The sequence below is a fragment of the Hippocampus comes genome, unplaced genomic scaffold (assembly GCF_001891065.2).
Source record: "Hippocampus comes isolate QL1 unplaced genomic scaffold, H_comes_QL1_v1.1 scaffold527, whole genome shotgun sequence".
Lineage (NCBI taxonomy): Eukaryota > Metazoa > Chordata > Actinopteri > Syngnathiformes > Syngnathidae > Hippocampus > Hippocampus comes.
In genome coordinates this window covers 69,937-85,781 of record NW_017804903.1, presented here as the reverse complement: position 1 = coordinate 85,781, position 15,845 = coordinate 69,937, and the positions used below count along the sequence as shown (strand labels likewise).

General features: G+C 42.4%; 2 long non-coding RNA genes across 2 annotated transcripts in view; one reads left to right on the top strand and one right to left on the bottom strand.

The window, feature by feature from the left end:
- LOC109524259 (uncharacterized) overlaps positions 1-13,285 on the bottom strand; it is an 18,989-nt gene extending 5,704 nt beyond the window's left edge. The window contains exons 1-3 of the long non-coding RNA XR_002169930.1: positions 12,320-13,285; positions 11,754-12,274; positions 4,893-4,895 (exon numbers count right to left, since the gene is read on the bottom strand). This is a non-coding gene — a long non-coding RNA (uncharacterized LOC109524259). The remainder of the gene's footprint in view (positions 1-4,892; positions 4,896-11,753; positions 12,275-12,319) is intronic.
- LOC109524257 (uncharacterized) overlaps positions 1-15,845 on the top strand; it is a 110,963-nt gene that overhangs the window by 45,795 nt on the left and 49,323 nt on the right. Inside the window, exons 5-8 of the long non-coding RNA XR_002169929.1 lie at positions 2,335-2,382; positions 5,531-5,672; positions 5,784-5,878; positions 14,124-14,211. This is a non-coding gene — a long non-coding RNA (uncharacterized LOC109524257). The remainder of the gene's footprint in view (positions 1-2,334; positions 2,383-5,530; positions 5,673-5,783; positions 5,879-14,123; positions 14,212-15,845) is intronic.

Genomic DNA, 15,845 nt, shown 5'->3' with positions numbered 1-15,845 from the left:
AGAGAGAGAGAGAGAGAGAGAGAGAGAGAGAGAGTGTGCTAGCTAGCTAGCTATTTCTAGATATAGCTAGCTATATATATAGCTAGCTACAGTATATCTAGATATAGCTAGTTATATATAGCTAGCTATATAGAGATACATATAGCTAGCTAAATAGCGATATAGATATAGCTAGCTAGCTATCTATATCTAGCTAGATAGATCGAGAGATACTGTATGTATGTATTTGGTGGTCATTTGTTTTGCTGTGGTGGGAGTGAGAATGACTTCTGAAGGCAATGTCAATGGGCTCACTATCTTGATTGTGACCAGTAAATGCTACGTGGGGAATATGCCTCCCTGCCCCAGCAAGCCTTATTGCTTCACCGTACCAATATTGGCCTCCCAAACCGACCGTGTTGTTCTTGTTTGAAAAGGCTCCGTGGCTAATATTAGCCTTCCACTTCAAATTAAAGGCAACAAACTTTCATTTCCCCAAAGCCACACCACTGACATTTTCAAGTATTTTTCGCATTTTGTGAAAACACAAACTATCTAACTTTTTGGAGGAACATTTTCGTCTTTGTTGTCGTTGTTTATGTGCAGCTCTTGCCTTTTCCCTTTGGGAGTAAATGCTTGTAATGAGGAATAGGCATTTGACCGGAATACCTTAACGGGGGGTGGGGTGGGGGGGATAATCAACTCATTATTAGTCGATGGTAAACTTTGACCTCAACTCTCCTAAATATTCTGGGCTCCTGCTTCCACGCTATTGTCACATTGAGCAGATAAATATCGTCACGCCGTTCCTTGGACGACAAAATACTTTGAAATTATCTAGTTCTACCAAATTGCTCCCCAAATTTGGTTGTTTTATTTAAAATAAGGTAATAAACCATTCCCCCTCCCATCTACTATATCTACCATGGATATAAAAAGTCTACACACCCCTGCTCAAATGCCAGATTTTGTGAGATGAAAAACTGAAACCAAGATAAATCATTCCCAAACTTTTCCACCATTAATGTCACCCGTAACTTGTCCAACTCAAGTGAAGTAAGGAAAAAAATGTTGCAAAAGTGTGCACACCCCCTGTGGATTTGATTGCGCTCAGAATTATCCAATCACATTTGAACTCATGTTAATGAGTAACCTGTGAATATGTGTCTCCTGTTAACCCCAAATGGATTTCAGATGTTCTAGTAGGCTTTTTGTGACATGTGTTTCAATTTCCAGCAAGATACGTGAAGGTTTTGTGCCGCTCAGAATTCCCACTTTTTGTAAGAATCCCTCGTGTGGGGAAATTGTGTGATGCTCCTGAAGACCGCGCCAAAGCACAGTCAGATCAGTATTCCAAAAGAAGCCTCATGCGCTTTGGCAGCGTACTGTATTGTCGAATTCCATAATCTGCTCACATCGGAAGGCAACGCTAAATGATTCTGATTAGGTTTGTGAAGAATGATTTTGCACTCCTGTTTGCCCTCACTGTCTCTTTGTGAAACGATCCTGGGACGCTAATCCTGTTTCGCAGCGCATTACGAAAACAGTGATAATGACTGATCTTCAGCAGCCATGCCGATTGCTAATATGAATTTCTGATCAGGGTTTCAGAAAACAACCCCCCCCCCCCCCCCCCCCCCCCCCCACACACACACACACACACACACGCACACACTCCCCTCCCGAATATAATGACTGTCTGTCTGGAAAGAGCAGAATAACAATTGACCAAATGCATAGAAGAAACGGCCGTAGTGTGGCTTGGTGCATTCATATCAATGATTCTCAAGCTAAATAAGGCAAACAGATCTGAAGGAGCACTCTGTCTACTGCCCCTTGAGAAGCCTTCTGCCTGCAATTGCTTTAATCGCCCTGGAGGAAAGAAAGAACACAGTTGTCAGAACAAACGAGCACGGACACATTCATTCATTCATTCATTCATTCACAACCCTCATAAGGCATTTAAAAAAAAAACTATTTTGTTCTATTCTGTGGTTTCAGCAGATGTTATCATCGTGGGTTCTATTTGCAATCTTACCTTTTATCTTAAAACATGCCTTCAGACATTGATTCAGTCGTCCGGTGGTTGGTCAACTCTAAAAGTTTGAAAACAAACACGTTTAATGCCAATGTATTGAACTCTAAAGTGAAATAAAATGAAACCTAATTGCTAAACGTCCCAGTAGACCGTCAATATGAAGTACAAAACGAGGAAAATGACATTTTCAATTAAATTATGCTGCCCCCTTGTGGTTATCAAAATGTTGTACACATTTGCAAACGATGGATCAAAATGAGGAGACTGATGTAATTCTCTCTCTCGCTCTCTCTCTCTCTCTCGTTTTTTTTCCCAAGGAATCAACACAATGTGGATTTGGAGCTGCTTGAGTCCAATTGACAGCGGTCAATGACAAGCATTTCCCCTTGTCGGTGGAAAGTGAAATTATGCTGCCCCCTTGTGGTTATCAGGATGTAGTGCAAATTTGCAAAAGGGACTGAGATGTAATTTTGTCGAGACCATCGCGTCCGCGTGCGTGTGTGTGTGTGTGTGTGTGTGTGTGTGTGTGTGTGTGTGTGCGCGTGTGCGCGTGTGCGTGCGCGCGTGTGTGTGCGAGATCGAATTTTATCACATTTTTTTTTGTCACGTGCTCTGTAAAGCGCTTTGTTACAGCTGCAACCGTTGTGAAAGCGCCGTGCACGTATTGATGAGCTAAATTGAGTGTGGCATTTATTTATTTATTTATTTTCTTCTATTAGCAGGAGATTGCCAAAAATTTCGTTTTTGTGTGAACTCTCTCACACACACACACACACACACACACACACACACACACACACACACACACACACACACACACATACACACACAGGCCTTCGATTTGTAGGACAACAAACAGCTGTTGACTTTTTGTTTTTATAAACTAAAACTTAATTCTTGGAAAGGGAAAGAAACAATCAATTTTTTAACTTCTGGCAGATAAGAAATATATTGTTCAATCTGCTCGGGGGGGAAAAAATGTTTCCGTGGGTGGAACTCGGCACACAATTTACAAGAACGACAAAGACAGAACTAAATGGGAAACAAAATTGCTTCCGGACAAGCTGAAGGGATTTGCGGCAAAAAAAAACATAATTCCGGAAAATGACGGGTTTTAAATCAAGTGTTATCTTAATGAGGAAAGGTTGCGCCTATTCCGCGTGTAGTGTCGCTCAAGGTAATCCAAAATATTGCCTGTATTTGCACTCCTTGTGATGTAACTGCTGACAAAAGCAGCAGGACGAATTCTCAAGCATTTCGGACATTATTTCTTGCTCATATACGGCCAAATGTTTCAGGACACGAACAGCGCTTCACAGTGCGGATGGACAATGACCCGAAGCATATCGCAAAAGCAACCAGAGTTTTTGTTTTGTTCTTTCATGCATAGATTATATGTTGAGTGTGGCAAGTCAATCACCTGACCTGAATCCGATTGAGCACGCATTGCACATGCTGAAGGCAAACGTGAAAAGAAAATGCCGCATGAACTGGCAGGAACTAACGACAGTTTCAATAGAATATTTGAAGACCCCACTGTATTGTTAAACAGTATTTTTATTGTTTAATCGAGAAAACGCAGAGCGCACTGTGATTTTTTTTTTTTTTTTTTTTGGGAGCGTCTCGTTTCACCTCGAGAGTTGCAATGCCCCCCGCCTTTCTTCATCCTCAGACGCTAACTTTAACTTTTAATAACCCGCCATAAAGCACGTCATGGCGTCATCTCCCTTTAATCGTCTCTTTCCTCCCATAATCAACCGGCTTGTTAATTACACACGCGCCGTGATGCAGTCGGACACCGCACAAAACGCGATGTTTATGAAGCTTTTATTCATACTTCACTTTTATAATCGCTCGGCGCTATTAAAAAGTGCTTAAGAAAGGAAATTAGAGAGGCCCAGAACGGACATGTAATTAGAATAGCGTCTCCTGCCCAGCTGTTACATTCTGATGGAGTCCCTTTTATGTTTCTCAAGTTTTGATCGAGGTCCGAACTATTTCGCATGCCTTTTTTTCCCTCGCTATGCGAAATCTGTCCAAACCGCACGACAAAATGACGACAGTCCTGAATTCGAAAAGTGCCTCGTTCTGATGCAGCGCGCATGTGCCACAGGGTGTCGCTGTTGCGCCCGTTTGTGGTCTGACAACGAGTGGCTCTTTCCCCACTCCGATGGAATGAATGGACCTTGAAACATGTCACGTTGCCAAACTCTTTAACGAGTACAGCATCTATTCGAAAGTGTGACGCAAATTCCGCCTGTCACCCCGCATGAGCGACAAAGAAAGCATTCCGAGTCATAGCAAAGAAGTACATCGCGTCCATGGATGCCGTTGTCCATATGATGCAGTTATTCTGCTTCAGAGGAGAAAAGTGTCCGTGGGCGCCGCCCCGAGAAGGAACACTTCCCTCACCTGTCACTGCACGTTGCCCTGTGCTTTTGAAAATCACGTTTTCTCAATGAATAGAAATTTAAACATTCCATAAGACAAATTAAAAAAAAAAAAAAAACACTTTTCAAATCCCATGTATTCACAGCCATTTGCCGCGAAACTCAAAATTGAGCTCAGATGCATCATCTTTCCAAGTGATCATCCTTGAAAGGTTCTTCTACCTTCATTGGAGAGGATTGAGACTGAGAAAGGATTGTCTCAATGCATCAATCTGGTGTGAAGTGTAGAGCAAAAACCTCTGCTGCTTCAAAGATTCCAATGAGCACAGTGGCCTCCATCATCCGTAAACGGAGGACGTTCCGAACCAGCAGGGCTCTTCCAAGAACTGGCCGTCCGTCAGGTGTTGTCAGAGAAGTTGATGGTCACTCTGTCACAACTTCAGCAATCCTCTGTGGGGAGAGGAGAACCTTCCAGAAGCTACAACCATCTCAACAGGACCCCACCAATCAGGCCTGAATGATTTCGCGGCCAGACGGAAACCACTCCTTTTGTAAAAGGCATATGGCAGCCCACTTGAAATTTGCCAAAATGCACCTGAAGGACTGTCAGAGCACTAAAAAGAAAATTCTCTGGTCTGATGAGACAAAGACAGAACTAATTGATATGAGGTCCAAAAAATATATACTGCCTGCAACTCATTTTATATGGTGACAAGGGTCACCATATAAAAGGGAGCCTCTCCCAGCCATCTTCGGTCAGTAGGCGGGGGGACACCCTGAACCGGTTGCCAGCCAATCGCAGGGCACACACAGACAAACAACCATCCACGCTCACACTCACACCTAGGGACAATTTAGACTAGTGTTCAATCAGCCTGCCATGCATGTTTTTGGAATGTGGGAGGAAACCTGAGTACCCGGAGAAAACCCACGCAGGCCAGGGGAGAACATGCAAACTCCGCCCAGGTAGGCCGGAGCTGGAATTGAACCCGGTAGCTCTGCACTGTGAGGTTGACGCGCTAACCACTGGACACCGGGCCGCCCTCTCTCTCTCTCTCTCTCTCTCTCTTCACGACCTTAATTAGGAAGCATGACTAACAAGCTCTGCGTATACTCTTCTCAGTGTATTTACCGCCTGGCTGCCAAGGCGATGTGACTTTCACGCTGTATTTGTGGCCCGCCGTTGGAGGCGCCCCCTCCGGACATTGGAGAACAACGGCTGCTTCCGGATAGATTACAAATGAGGAGGCGGAAGGACAGAGAAGGTGAGGGATGAGGGTGACTTTTTTTTGTGTTTTCGTTGTTGCTGTGCAGTTGCGGCTTCATGTGTGTGAGTGAGTGAGTGAGTGTTTGGGTTTGGTTGTTGGATTCTCAAGGCCTCTTCTCTCCTGTCACTCAAGCCTCCGATGCAGCTAGTGTGTGAAGGGCAGAGGCGGTGGATTATGGGACCGTGTCACGGCATCTTTTAGAGGTAAGGCCGTCAGTTATCGCAATTGATCTCTTTTTGAGTTAGTCCCGTTGAGTACCGTACTCTTAAAAGTTACTGTCACTGACATCAGTGGATCATAAAGAATGATGTGGATTGCGCGGGATCGGTCATGGATTATTTTGCGTCGTGGGGCAAAATGGATTTCACTGCTCTTGTGTCAGTCCCAAGGTAATAGGTAAGAAATAACAAACTAAAATGGAAAAAAAAAATTCATCCAAGAAATTAAATGAAAATGGGAGCGCGGGAGTGCTATTTAAAAATCTATAACTAACTGAAACAACATTTTATGTTTGTAACACTAACCACAGTTGTCGTTAAAATGTCCTTCGTTTTCATCTTAATCGATTAATTTTCTAAATGAGCTTTTGGGTGCAATGTCTTTATTCTGGTATTACTGTAAAAAGATCAAAGAGTTGTGTGGCAAATGTAGTTTACTTCATTACAGAATCATTTTTAATTTTGCACTCCACAAATCTGACATGTATGGAAAAAAAACTAAATGTAATTCTAAAACAGATAAAATGAAAACTAAAATGAAGCATTTCCCCCAAAATCAAAACTAATGAAAACCAACAAACCTGCTCTAAAGCCACATTTTGAAAACGATCATCTCCTTGATCAGTCCAAACTATTTTGACTTTGATGAAACCTGTTGGAGGCAGTATGGCGCTCCAGTGAATCCAGACTGCTCGAAAAAATAAAGAAGAATGTCGTAGCAGATGAAGAAATGCTGTTCAAGGGCGTAGGCTAACTGTTAGCTCATCTGTTCACGATGTTGCGGTTCGGAATGTTTGTTGTGTTGAGTGACTGGTGAGTGACGTTTTAGACACACTCAACGCACCCAGTTGATACTCTTCTAGTCATAGCCAGACATTTACTTCCTGTGATAAATAATAAATTGATCTGCTAGCTAACAATAGCTGTATACCCTGCTCAAAGAAAACTAACGTGAAGAGACAAATTAATCTCATTTATCGTTCAAGTCAGACGTAAATTCAAACCGGGACAGTGGCGACTCTTCCGTTAATATTATTCATGTGGCAAAGTTGAGTGACATGCTTATGAAGTCGCAGACAGACGACATTAGCATGCTTCCTTCCAGGGCGTACGGTCTCTCTCTAAATGGTGGGATTAGCATGATAATGAGGTGACTAATGCGCTGACTCCCCACTTGTTAAATTTCAATTGATCAAACTCACTGTGAGGAACCTACGGCCATGTTAGCTAGCTTCTCTGTTCATTTTCGCGCGAGTCATTAGCTATTACGTTGCTTATGTTACATGCTGTTTACATGAATTGGTAACAGGACATGGCAATAAAAAAAAATTTAGTGATTGATTCAAATTTAATTGTCAGGACAATGTTTGTTTTCCGGTGCTACATGTTTGCAAAACAGGGAAAAGCTAGCTTTCAAAAGTAACGATTTTGTCACAAGTATTGAGTTTTCAGACGCCTCTTGCGACAATTATTTTCGAAATATTGACTTGCTCGTTTAAATTCCACTCTGTAATGGACAACATGGGTGGAACTATTTTTACAATGTTTACTGTATGACATTGAGCTACCGTCGCACATATATCATATTTATGCTAATACTGCAACTCAACCACTTTTTAATTTTTGAGCTATCCGAACCAGAATAAAGAAGTGAAATGACACCGTTTGTTGATCTCGCGTGTTTTTTACACCCATCTATGAGTTTATGAGCAAGTCTATGCAGATCGTGTGTGATTTATGCTGCGAATGAGATTTTTAAAATGCCACACTGACTCTGGACTCGAATGGCACAGAGCACAGCATGTTTACGAGAGATTTAGTCGGGACTCAACCTAATGACAAATAAAAGATGAAGTCGGTGTAAATGAAATGTTTCATTTGACTCATTATTGTACGTCGGGAGGAATCATAACAATAATAGCGCGTCGGTGCTTTGTGGCAGTTAGGCCTTCTGTTTTGTGCTGCCATCCATCTTAAAACAGCTGGAACTGGAACTGGAAATCGAGTCGATGATACGTCCCCTGACATCCTCAAAGCAGCACTGAACTGCACATCTGTCATTGTCATTTCCTTAACCTGCTCTAAAGCCACATTTTGAAAAAGATCATTTCCTTGATCAGTCCAAACTATTTTGACTTTGATGAAACCTGTTGGAGGCAGTATGGCGCTCCAGTGAATCCAGACTGCTCGAAAAAATAAAGAAGAATGTCGTAGCAGATGAAGAAATGCTGTTCAAGGGCGTAGGCTAACTGTTAGCTCATCTGTTCACGATGTTGCGGTTCGGAATGTTTGTTGTGTTGAGTGACTGGTGAGTGACGTTTTAGACACACTCAACGCACCCAGTTGATACTCTTCTAGTCATAGCCAGACATTTACTTCCTGTGATAAATAATAAATTGATCTGCTAGCTAACAATAGCTGTATACCCTGCTCAAAGAAAACTAACGTGAAGAGACAAATTAATCTCATTTATCGTTCAAGTCAGACGTAAATTCAAACCGGGACAGTGGCGACTCTTCCGTTAATATTATTCATGTGGCAAAGTTGAGTGACATGCTTATGAAGTCGCAGACAGACGACATTAGCATGCTTCCTTCCAGGGCGTACGGTCTCTCTCTAAATGGTGGGATTAGCATGATAATGAGGTGACTAATGCGCTGACTCCCCACTTGTTAAATTTCAATTGATCAAACTCACTGTGAGGAACCTACGGCCATGTTAGCTAGCTTCTCTGTTCATTTTCGCGCGAGTCATTAGCTATTACGTTGCTTATGTTACATGCTGTTTACATGAATTGGTAACAGGACATGGCAAAACAAAAAAAATTTAGTGATTGATTCAAATTTAATTGTCAGGACAATGTTTGTTTTCCGGTGCTACATGTTTGCAAAACAGGGAAAAGCTAGCTTTCAAAAGTAACGATTTTGTCACAAGTATTGAGTTTTCAGACGCCTCTTGCGACAATTATTTTCGAAATATTGACTTGCTCGTTTAAATTCCACTCTGTAATGGACAACATGGGTGGAACTATTTTTACAATGTTTACTGTATGACATTGAGCTACCGTCGCACATATATCATATTTATGCAAATACCGCAACTCAACCACTTTTTAATTTTCGAGCTATCTGAGCCAGAATAGAGAAGTGAAATGACACCGTTTGTTGATCTCGCATGTTTTTTACACCCATCTATGAGTTTATGAGCAAGTCTATGCAGATCGTGTGTGATTTATGCTGCGAATGAGATTTTTAAAATGCCACACTGACTCTGGACTCGAATGGCACAGAGCACAGCATGTTTACGAGAGATTTAGTCGGGACTCAACCTAATGACAAATAAAAGATGAAGTCGGTGTAAATGAAATGTTTCATTTGACTCATTATTGTACGTCAGGAGGAATCATAATAATAATAGCGCTTCGGTGCTTTGTGGCAGTTAGGCCTTCTGTTTTGTGCTGCCATCCATCTTAAAACAGCTGGAACTGGAACTGGAAATCGAGTCGATGATACGTCCCCTGACATCCTCAAAGCAGCACTGAACTGCACATCTGTCATTGTCATTTCCTTCCGACTGTGTGATTTGGTTTCGAAATCCTGCCGGAGAGCGAGTGGCTTTGCGGCATTGTTCGGGTGTCACTTGTGGAATTGCTTGACTCTGTGAAAGGATTGCCTGTTATTTATCCTCCACAAAGGGGCGGCTTTTTCTCCCCTTTACTCAGAACCGAGACTGCTCCGTTCAATCGTTGGTCACGCGTTCATTTCTCTTATTTTATTTTTAACCCTTTCAGGGGCTGCGGTTACGGCAGTGGACAGCTTTTCATGTTTTCGGGTTACAAGTTATCATTATCGGTGCATGAAATGGAAAATAAAATAAAAACTGTTTCCCAACCATCCATGCTGCGGAAAATTAGTGGGTTGTGGCAGATAATCCAATTTGCGTGAATTGGTCAGAAAATGATTTGCTCACTGCAAAAAAAATAAAAATAAATAAAATGCAAATGTTCAACTATCTATGCCGGTGATGTATCGTGACAAGCAGAACAAATAAATGCTCTTCCACTAGGTGGCAGAAGTACAACAAATCCATTTATTCATCATTATTTACAATGAGTTACCTGTATTAAGTCAACCCCTGCCTATTCGCGGTTTGCTATATGCAAATTCACATTTTTGTGGGGGGTTTTCGTGTGTGAACTATCCTCAGATATTCATTGATAACAGCACCTATTAGTGTTTTTCTGCTAAAGTACACATTTTTCCGAAATCAAATCATCTGTCACACATTGTTTTTTTTTTAGGCTGATATTGTGTCAATTATAAAAAAGACACATCAGTACATCAAACGAGGCTCGAGAATGGTGAAAAATCGAGCCGTTCACTCCACATGCTCAAACCACGCGCTGCTCAGTTGCCAACGAGGCACATGATGAATACGCCACATCATCACAATTCGTGTCTGATTCTCAGTGTTTCCACCCGTTTCTGGCAATTCTCATCACGCATGTATTTAGAAAATCATTTCTAAATTCCCTTTACAGCACAGGTGTCACACCCAAGGTCCGGGGGCCAGATGTGGCCCGCCAGGTCATTTTATGTGGTCCGCGAAAGCAAATCATGTGTGTCAACTTGCTAAAATGTGTCCTGAAATGTTAAATTGTCATGTGTAATAAATAATGTGATTTTGCAATAATTTTCTGACACAGTTTCCACTCACTCGAACAATAATTGAACAAACTGTTATAAATGGCTCGACTGATTTCAAAAGTCAATTTTGCGGTTTCACTATCATAACGGCCCTCCAAGGGAAGACGTAACTCCGAATTGGCCAAATGAGTTTACACCCCTGCTTTACAGGATCACAGTTGATGGTATAGTGACAGTTTAAACCAGGGGTGTCAAACTCATTTTTTGTCGCGGGCCACTTCAGAGTTACAGCTTCCCTCGGAGGGCCGGTGCAAAATCTCAACGTTATTTATTACCATTGACAATTTCACATTTTGGTACAGATATCAGCAAGAAACGTGATAGTTGACACACATGATTTGCTCCCGCGGGCCACATAAAATTACACGGTGGGCCGCATCTGGCCCCCGGGCCTTGACTTTGACACCTGTGGTTTGAACTAAAATGAGCAAGTATGAACATTTTCAAGGTCAATCATTAGTTTATGTTGTTGTTATTCCTAGTTCGGGTCGCTGGGGGGTTTACAATTTCAGTTCTTTGCCATGAGATTTTTTTTCCCCCGGGCCTTGACTTTGACACCTGTGGTTTAAACTTTTGATGTGAGCAAGTATGAACATTTTCAAGGTCAATCATTTGTTTATGTTGTTGTTATTCCTAGTTCGGGTTCGCTGGGGGGTTTACAATTTTGGTTCTTTGCCATGAGATTTTTTTTTTCCCAATGTGCCTTGGCTCAATCTTGGTTGGGAAGCAGTGTCATCAACTCTCCAGTTTGCTCGATCCAACACTGTCGGCAGTGAGTTGCGCATACTGTACATCAAAGGCAGAGCGTAACCTCCTTGGCAGAGGCACTGACCCTCCTTTTCTGCTGCTGTTTCCAGCTGTCACCGTGAGCGCAACGCAAGCTGACTGGTTTTCCGCGGTCAGCTTCCTTAGCCAGTATCAGCGGAGCCCCTTATGACACCTGTCACTTTGGCTCATGGGATGCGGCGAGGTAAACGTGTGGCCGGCCCAGGAAGCGGGAGACAAAAGGAAATTGTGAAAGATGGTGTGTAGGAAGGGCCACAAAATGAAGAAACGTGTGTGTGTGTGTGTGTGTGTGTGTGTGTGTGTGTGTGTGTGTGTGTGGTTTTTCCTGTCTCGACCAATTTTCTTTTTCGACTTTCCATTACTTTAACTCAATTTTAGCGGGTGTATCATCAATCAACCTCATTATGTCTTTGAACACACTCAATTTGGGGTCCATATTGAACATCCACTTGCCAAATATTGTTCCTGCTCGTTGTGTAACAAAAATTGCTTTGATTCAGAAAAACAGTTAGGATTTTAAAAAAAAACAACAAAAATAATGCAGAAAGTTGATTCCAATTCGCCCAAATTGTGGATCAGTCCATTTATGATCCAAATTCGGTTCTTTCTGAGCCAGCTGTTTCTTTAGCATGTATCCAGCGGTTATGAAAGAAGCTGATGATGCCGTAGTGACTCAATTGGAAGAGAGATTTTGCAGCACAGTTTGCAGACAGCACACTTTCCAGTAAATTCAGTAAATCCATGTGCTGAATTAGAAGCAGCAAATCAAATCTGGCCAATTGGAAATAAAATTAAGCTCAAAATTGTGCTCAAATGCCTGTCCAGTCACTCAAGAGTTGCATGTTGGCAAACGCTCTGTCTCTGCTGCGGCTGATTTATGACAACTAACCTGTGTCACCGCTGTCTCTGCTGCGGCTGATTTATGACAACTAACCTAACTGTGTCACCACTCCAAATTATGATTGCAACACCCATGACCACAGCTCGGTCTGAGAGCAACTTTTCATCACTGAAGAGGATCAAGACATTTTACGAGAAACACAACGGCATGACAGAAATTGAATTAAAGGTTTTATTCATACCTTTAATTTGGCTATGCATAAAATAGATTGCGGTCTTGATTTTAAAAATGTAAAGCGCCCACTGTGGTGACCCGCTCAACTTTTCATGCCAGAGACGCCACCGCACTCCCTCGTTGCTCTGCTTCCAATTGACGCATCTGACTCGAAAGAAATTTGACAGGTTTGTGTCACCTCGCCAAATCCACCTTCATAACAGCAGCCCGCCTGCGTTTTGTTACTTTTTGCTTTCATTCACACTTGTCCCCTTCTTCGCGTTCATCCGCTTAGCTGACCGCCCGAACACGGCTGTGCATCTGTTCAATATTTCATGCTTCCTCATGTTGTCAAGTTTAGAGAGGTGTGAAGAGCACAAGATGTAACCTCCCCCCGCTCCCGGAGGGGCGCTCCGTGAGAATGAAGCCGAGTCGAAAGCGTGAAGAGCTGTGTCTGCCTCTCGTGGAGGAAGACTTATTTATTAGTTTATTTTCTGGTGCGTTTCCGGGTGTTTTGTCTAAAAACGTGAGGAGACGATTTGCTTTGTCAACGCTCTTTATTCAACTGCCGTAACAGTTGTGTGCAGTCACTCAACCACTGCTTTGCGACACTGCCGTAACACCGTGAAGCGAGCAGTATGGTATACGGCCATATGCTACACCGGCAACGCACACGGGATCTTTTGTAGAACGTGTGTAAGCTTATGTTATATTATTGATTATTCTCATTTTATATTTGAGCATTATATTACTTTATTTTATAGTTACCTAAACTATATTCTGTTTGATAATTGTTGAAACGTTCTTATGTTGCTTGCGTCTGATTGGCTGAAGAGAAGCAGGAAGTGTGTTTCGTTACCGGAAGAAGTTGTGTTCTCGAACGTGCTGCGCTACCGACGTTTTTTTTCTCCCTTTTAATAAAACTGCATTTAAAGGATTCCATCTCTCCGACGTCTTTTTTCTCCCTCTTAATAAAACTGTATTTAAAGGATTCCATCTCTCCTTTTGCCGTTCGTAAAGTAGATAGAGCTTTCCACTCAAAACAACAAACCCCTCAACTTTCAAGTGTGAAAGACGCAGAGGACAAAAATGACGTTGAAAACAAGCTTTCGTCAGTTTCAGAATCATAACAAAAACACAGCGGTCATAATTTTATTTATTTTGGTTTTTTAGTTTTATTCGACGAGCAAAGAACGTACAGTCTATGCTAAAGCTTCATAAAGAGCTAACGAGGGGGGCGGGGCGTGCTCCTTTTCAGGCCGAATTCAACACGCTCCCAGGCAGAGTTGTTCTAAATCGAGTCTAAAAGGAGATAAAAAATATTCAAGGGGAATTCAAACGTTTGAAGACGTCCCCACGGAAATGTTAGGTGGGAGCATAATTAAGACGCCCGCATAGTAGCCCGGATTATCATCCTTCAAGTCTCAAAAGTGTTCGAAGAGGCATCAGATGGGAAAAAAACGCTTCAAGGAAGCTCAGCCTCCTGGGATGATGTGACAAATTAAATATGAAGTGGAATGTCGAAGTCCCAGATGACAACAAACAACATGCATGCGCTGTCATCTGTGTCGCCCCTCCGCCTGCATTTCAGCTTACAATATCTCAGCAATTCAACCACAGCCTTTTTTTTTTGGTAACTTGACTAAAATTAACCGAAAGTTCCACTCCTTTTATTTGACGACAGTTTTTGGCTGCTCTATGCACCCTCGGGACTCGCACTTCATTGAGTCAGTATTGACATCTCTGTGTGGCAGCTTGGAATCTCTATTAAGGTAAGACCATTCATTATTCATACGTCTCCTGCGGAAACTTCAATATAAACAGGAAAGTAATTAAGAACGAAGAGGAGTCAGTGCACGGCGTGTGCGCCCGAATGCCAAGCACAAATCTCCACTTGGTGATGCTCACTTGGAAACAAATGCAGCCTTCCACGCAAATCGTTCGAGGCTAATTGGATTGGAAATGTGACAGCCACGTACTGGAACACTTTCTATGTTCACCTTTCATATGTTTTCAACTACCTTCCTTCAATTCTGAATTATTGATAACAAGCTGGCTGTTGCATGCTGAGCCAGAGCCGGCCGGATGCAAAACACGGAGTGGATCCACAATGGAAGTGCCTGAGACGTTGGATAGTCGAGTTGAAACGGTCTGTGATGAGTCAGGGAAGTATTATATTTATATACTCAAGAGACCTAGATGGACTTGTGCGAAGCGAAATGTTGGGAAGTGCAGGAGTTGCGGAAAAAAAAAATTGATGTTCAAATATATCTGCCAGATCAATGACACAGTGAAATGCTACTGAATACCGTTTTCAGATCTGCAGACATTGGTACCGTTACTTTTTCAATATGATGCTTTTTACGACCAATAAAAATGTGCACATGGTGTACGTTTTTTTTTTTATGATTTATTTTTTTAATGGTATGGTGGGAGTAAACAAGTCACTTCACAACCAGCAGCAGGTTAGCAGATGTAATTGGTCAAGCTGTTTATCGCCTCTCCGAGAAACGTGCATTTGAACTAAAAAAAAAAAAAAAAATGGAAAAAAACGTTCTTTGTCCATGAAATCAAATAAAAATGAAAATAGATGAATTTTTTTTTTAAAATAAACGAACCAACGTACAGCTTCCATTTATGAAATGAACTCTAACCAGCTCGCAGAAGCAGCCATCAGGTGAGACGGAAAAGTATCTCGGCCTTGAATGAATTGTAAGCAAGCCACAGTGCGTTGTCGTTGTTTAAGGGTCGCCCTGTAAAAAAAAAAAAATTACCGTGCGGCGAACACGACGCTTCTCTTGGGGTGCGCTGGGATTTGAAGTCAACAGCAAATCATTCTGCTTCATATGCGTTAGTGTCTGCTTACAATCACTCTTGAGTCTGGATTATTGACTTCCCTGACACGTCCGCAAAACATCTTGATGGGCTACCAGCCATTAAGTAGTTGAGGATAATAAATACCGCCCCCCCCCACCCCCTTCCCACAACAATTAACACAGCGATTCCCATATGTGTTCCATCCTACATCAATCTACCCACTTGAGCTGTGCTGTTACGGATTTCAGCGCGCAGGAACCTACTCGACTCCAGATTACTCCTATTCACCCGAAACATCTTTTGAGACAATCTCCTCCATGTCAAGCATAATGGAAGTATACCTGCAAATTAGTGTCACAATAGCATTTTCGCTGGTGGGTGCAGCACTTCATTACCAAGCCGCGTGTAGCATGAACTAAGGCAGGGGTGGCCAACCAGTCTGAGATGAAGAGCCAATTTTTTTACTGAGTTACTGCAAAGAGCCACATCATACCCTTCCTCGCGCACACGCACACACACACACACACACACACACACACACACACACACACACACACACACACACACACACACATCAGAAAGCACGCAC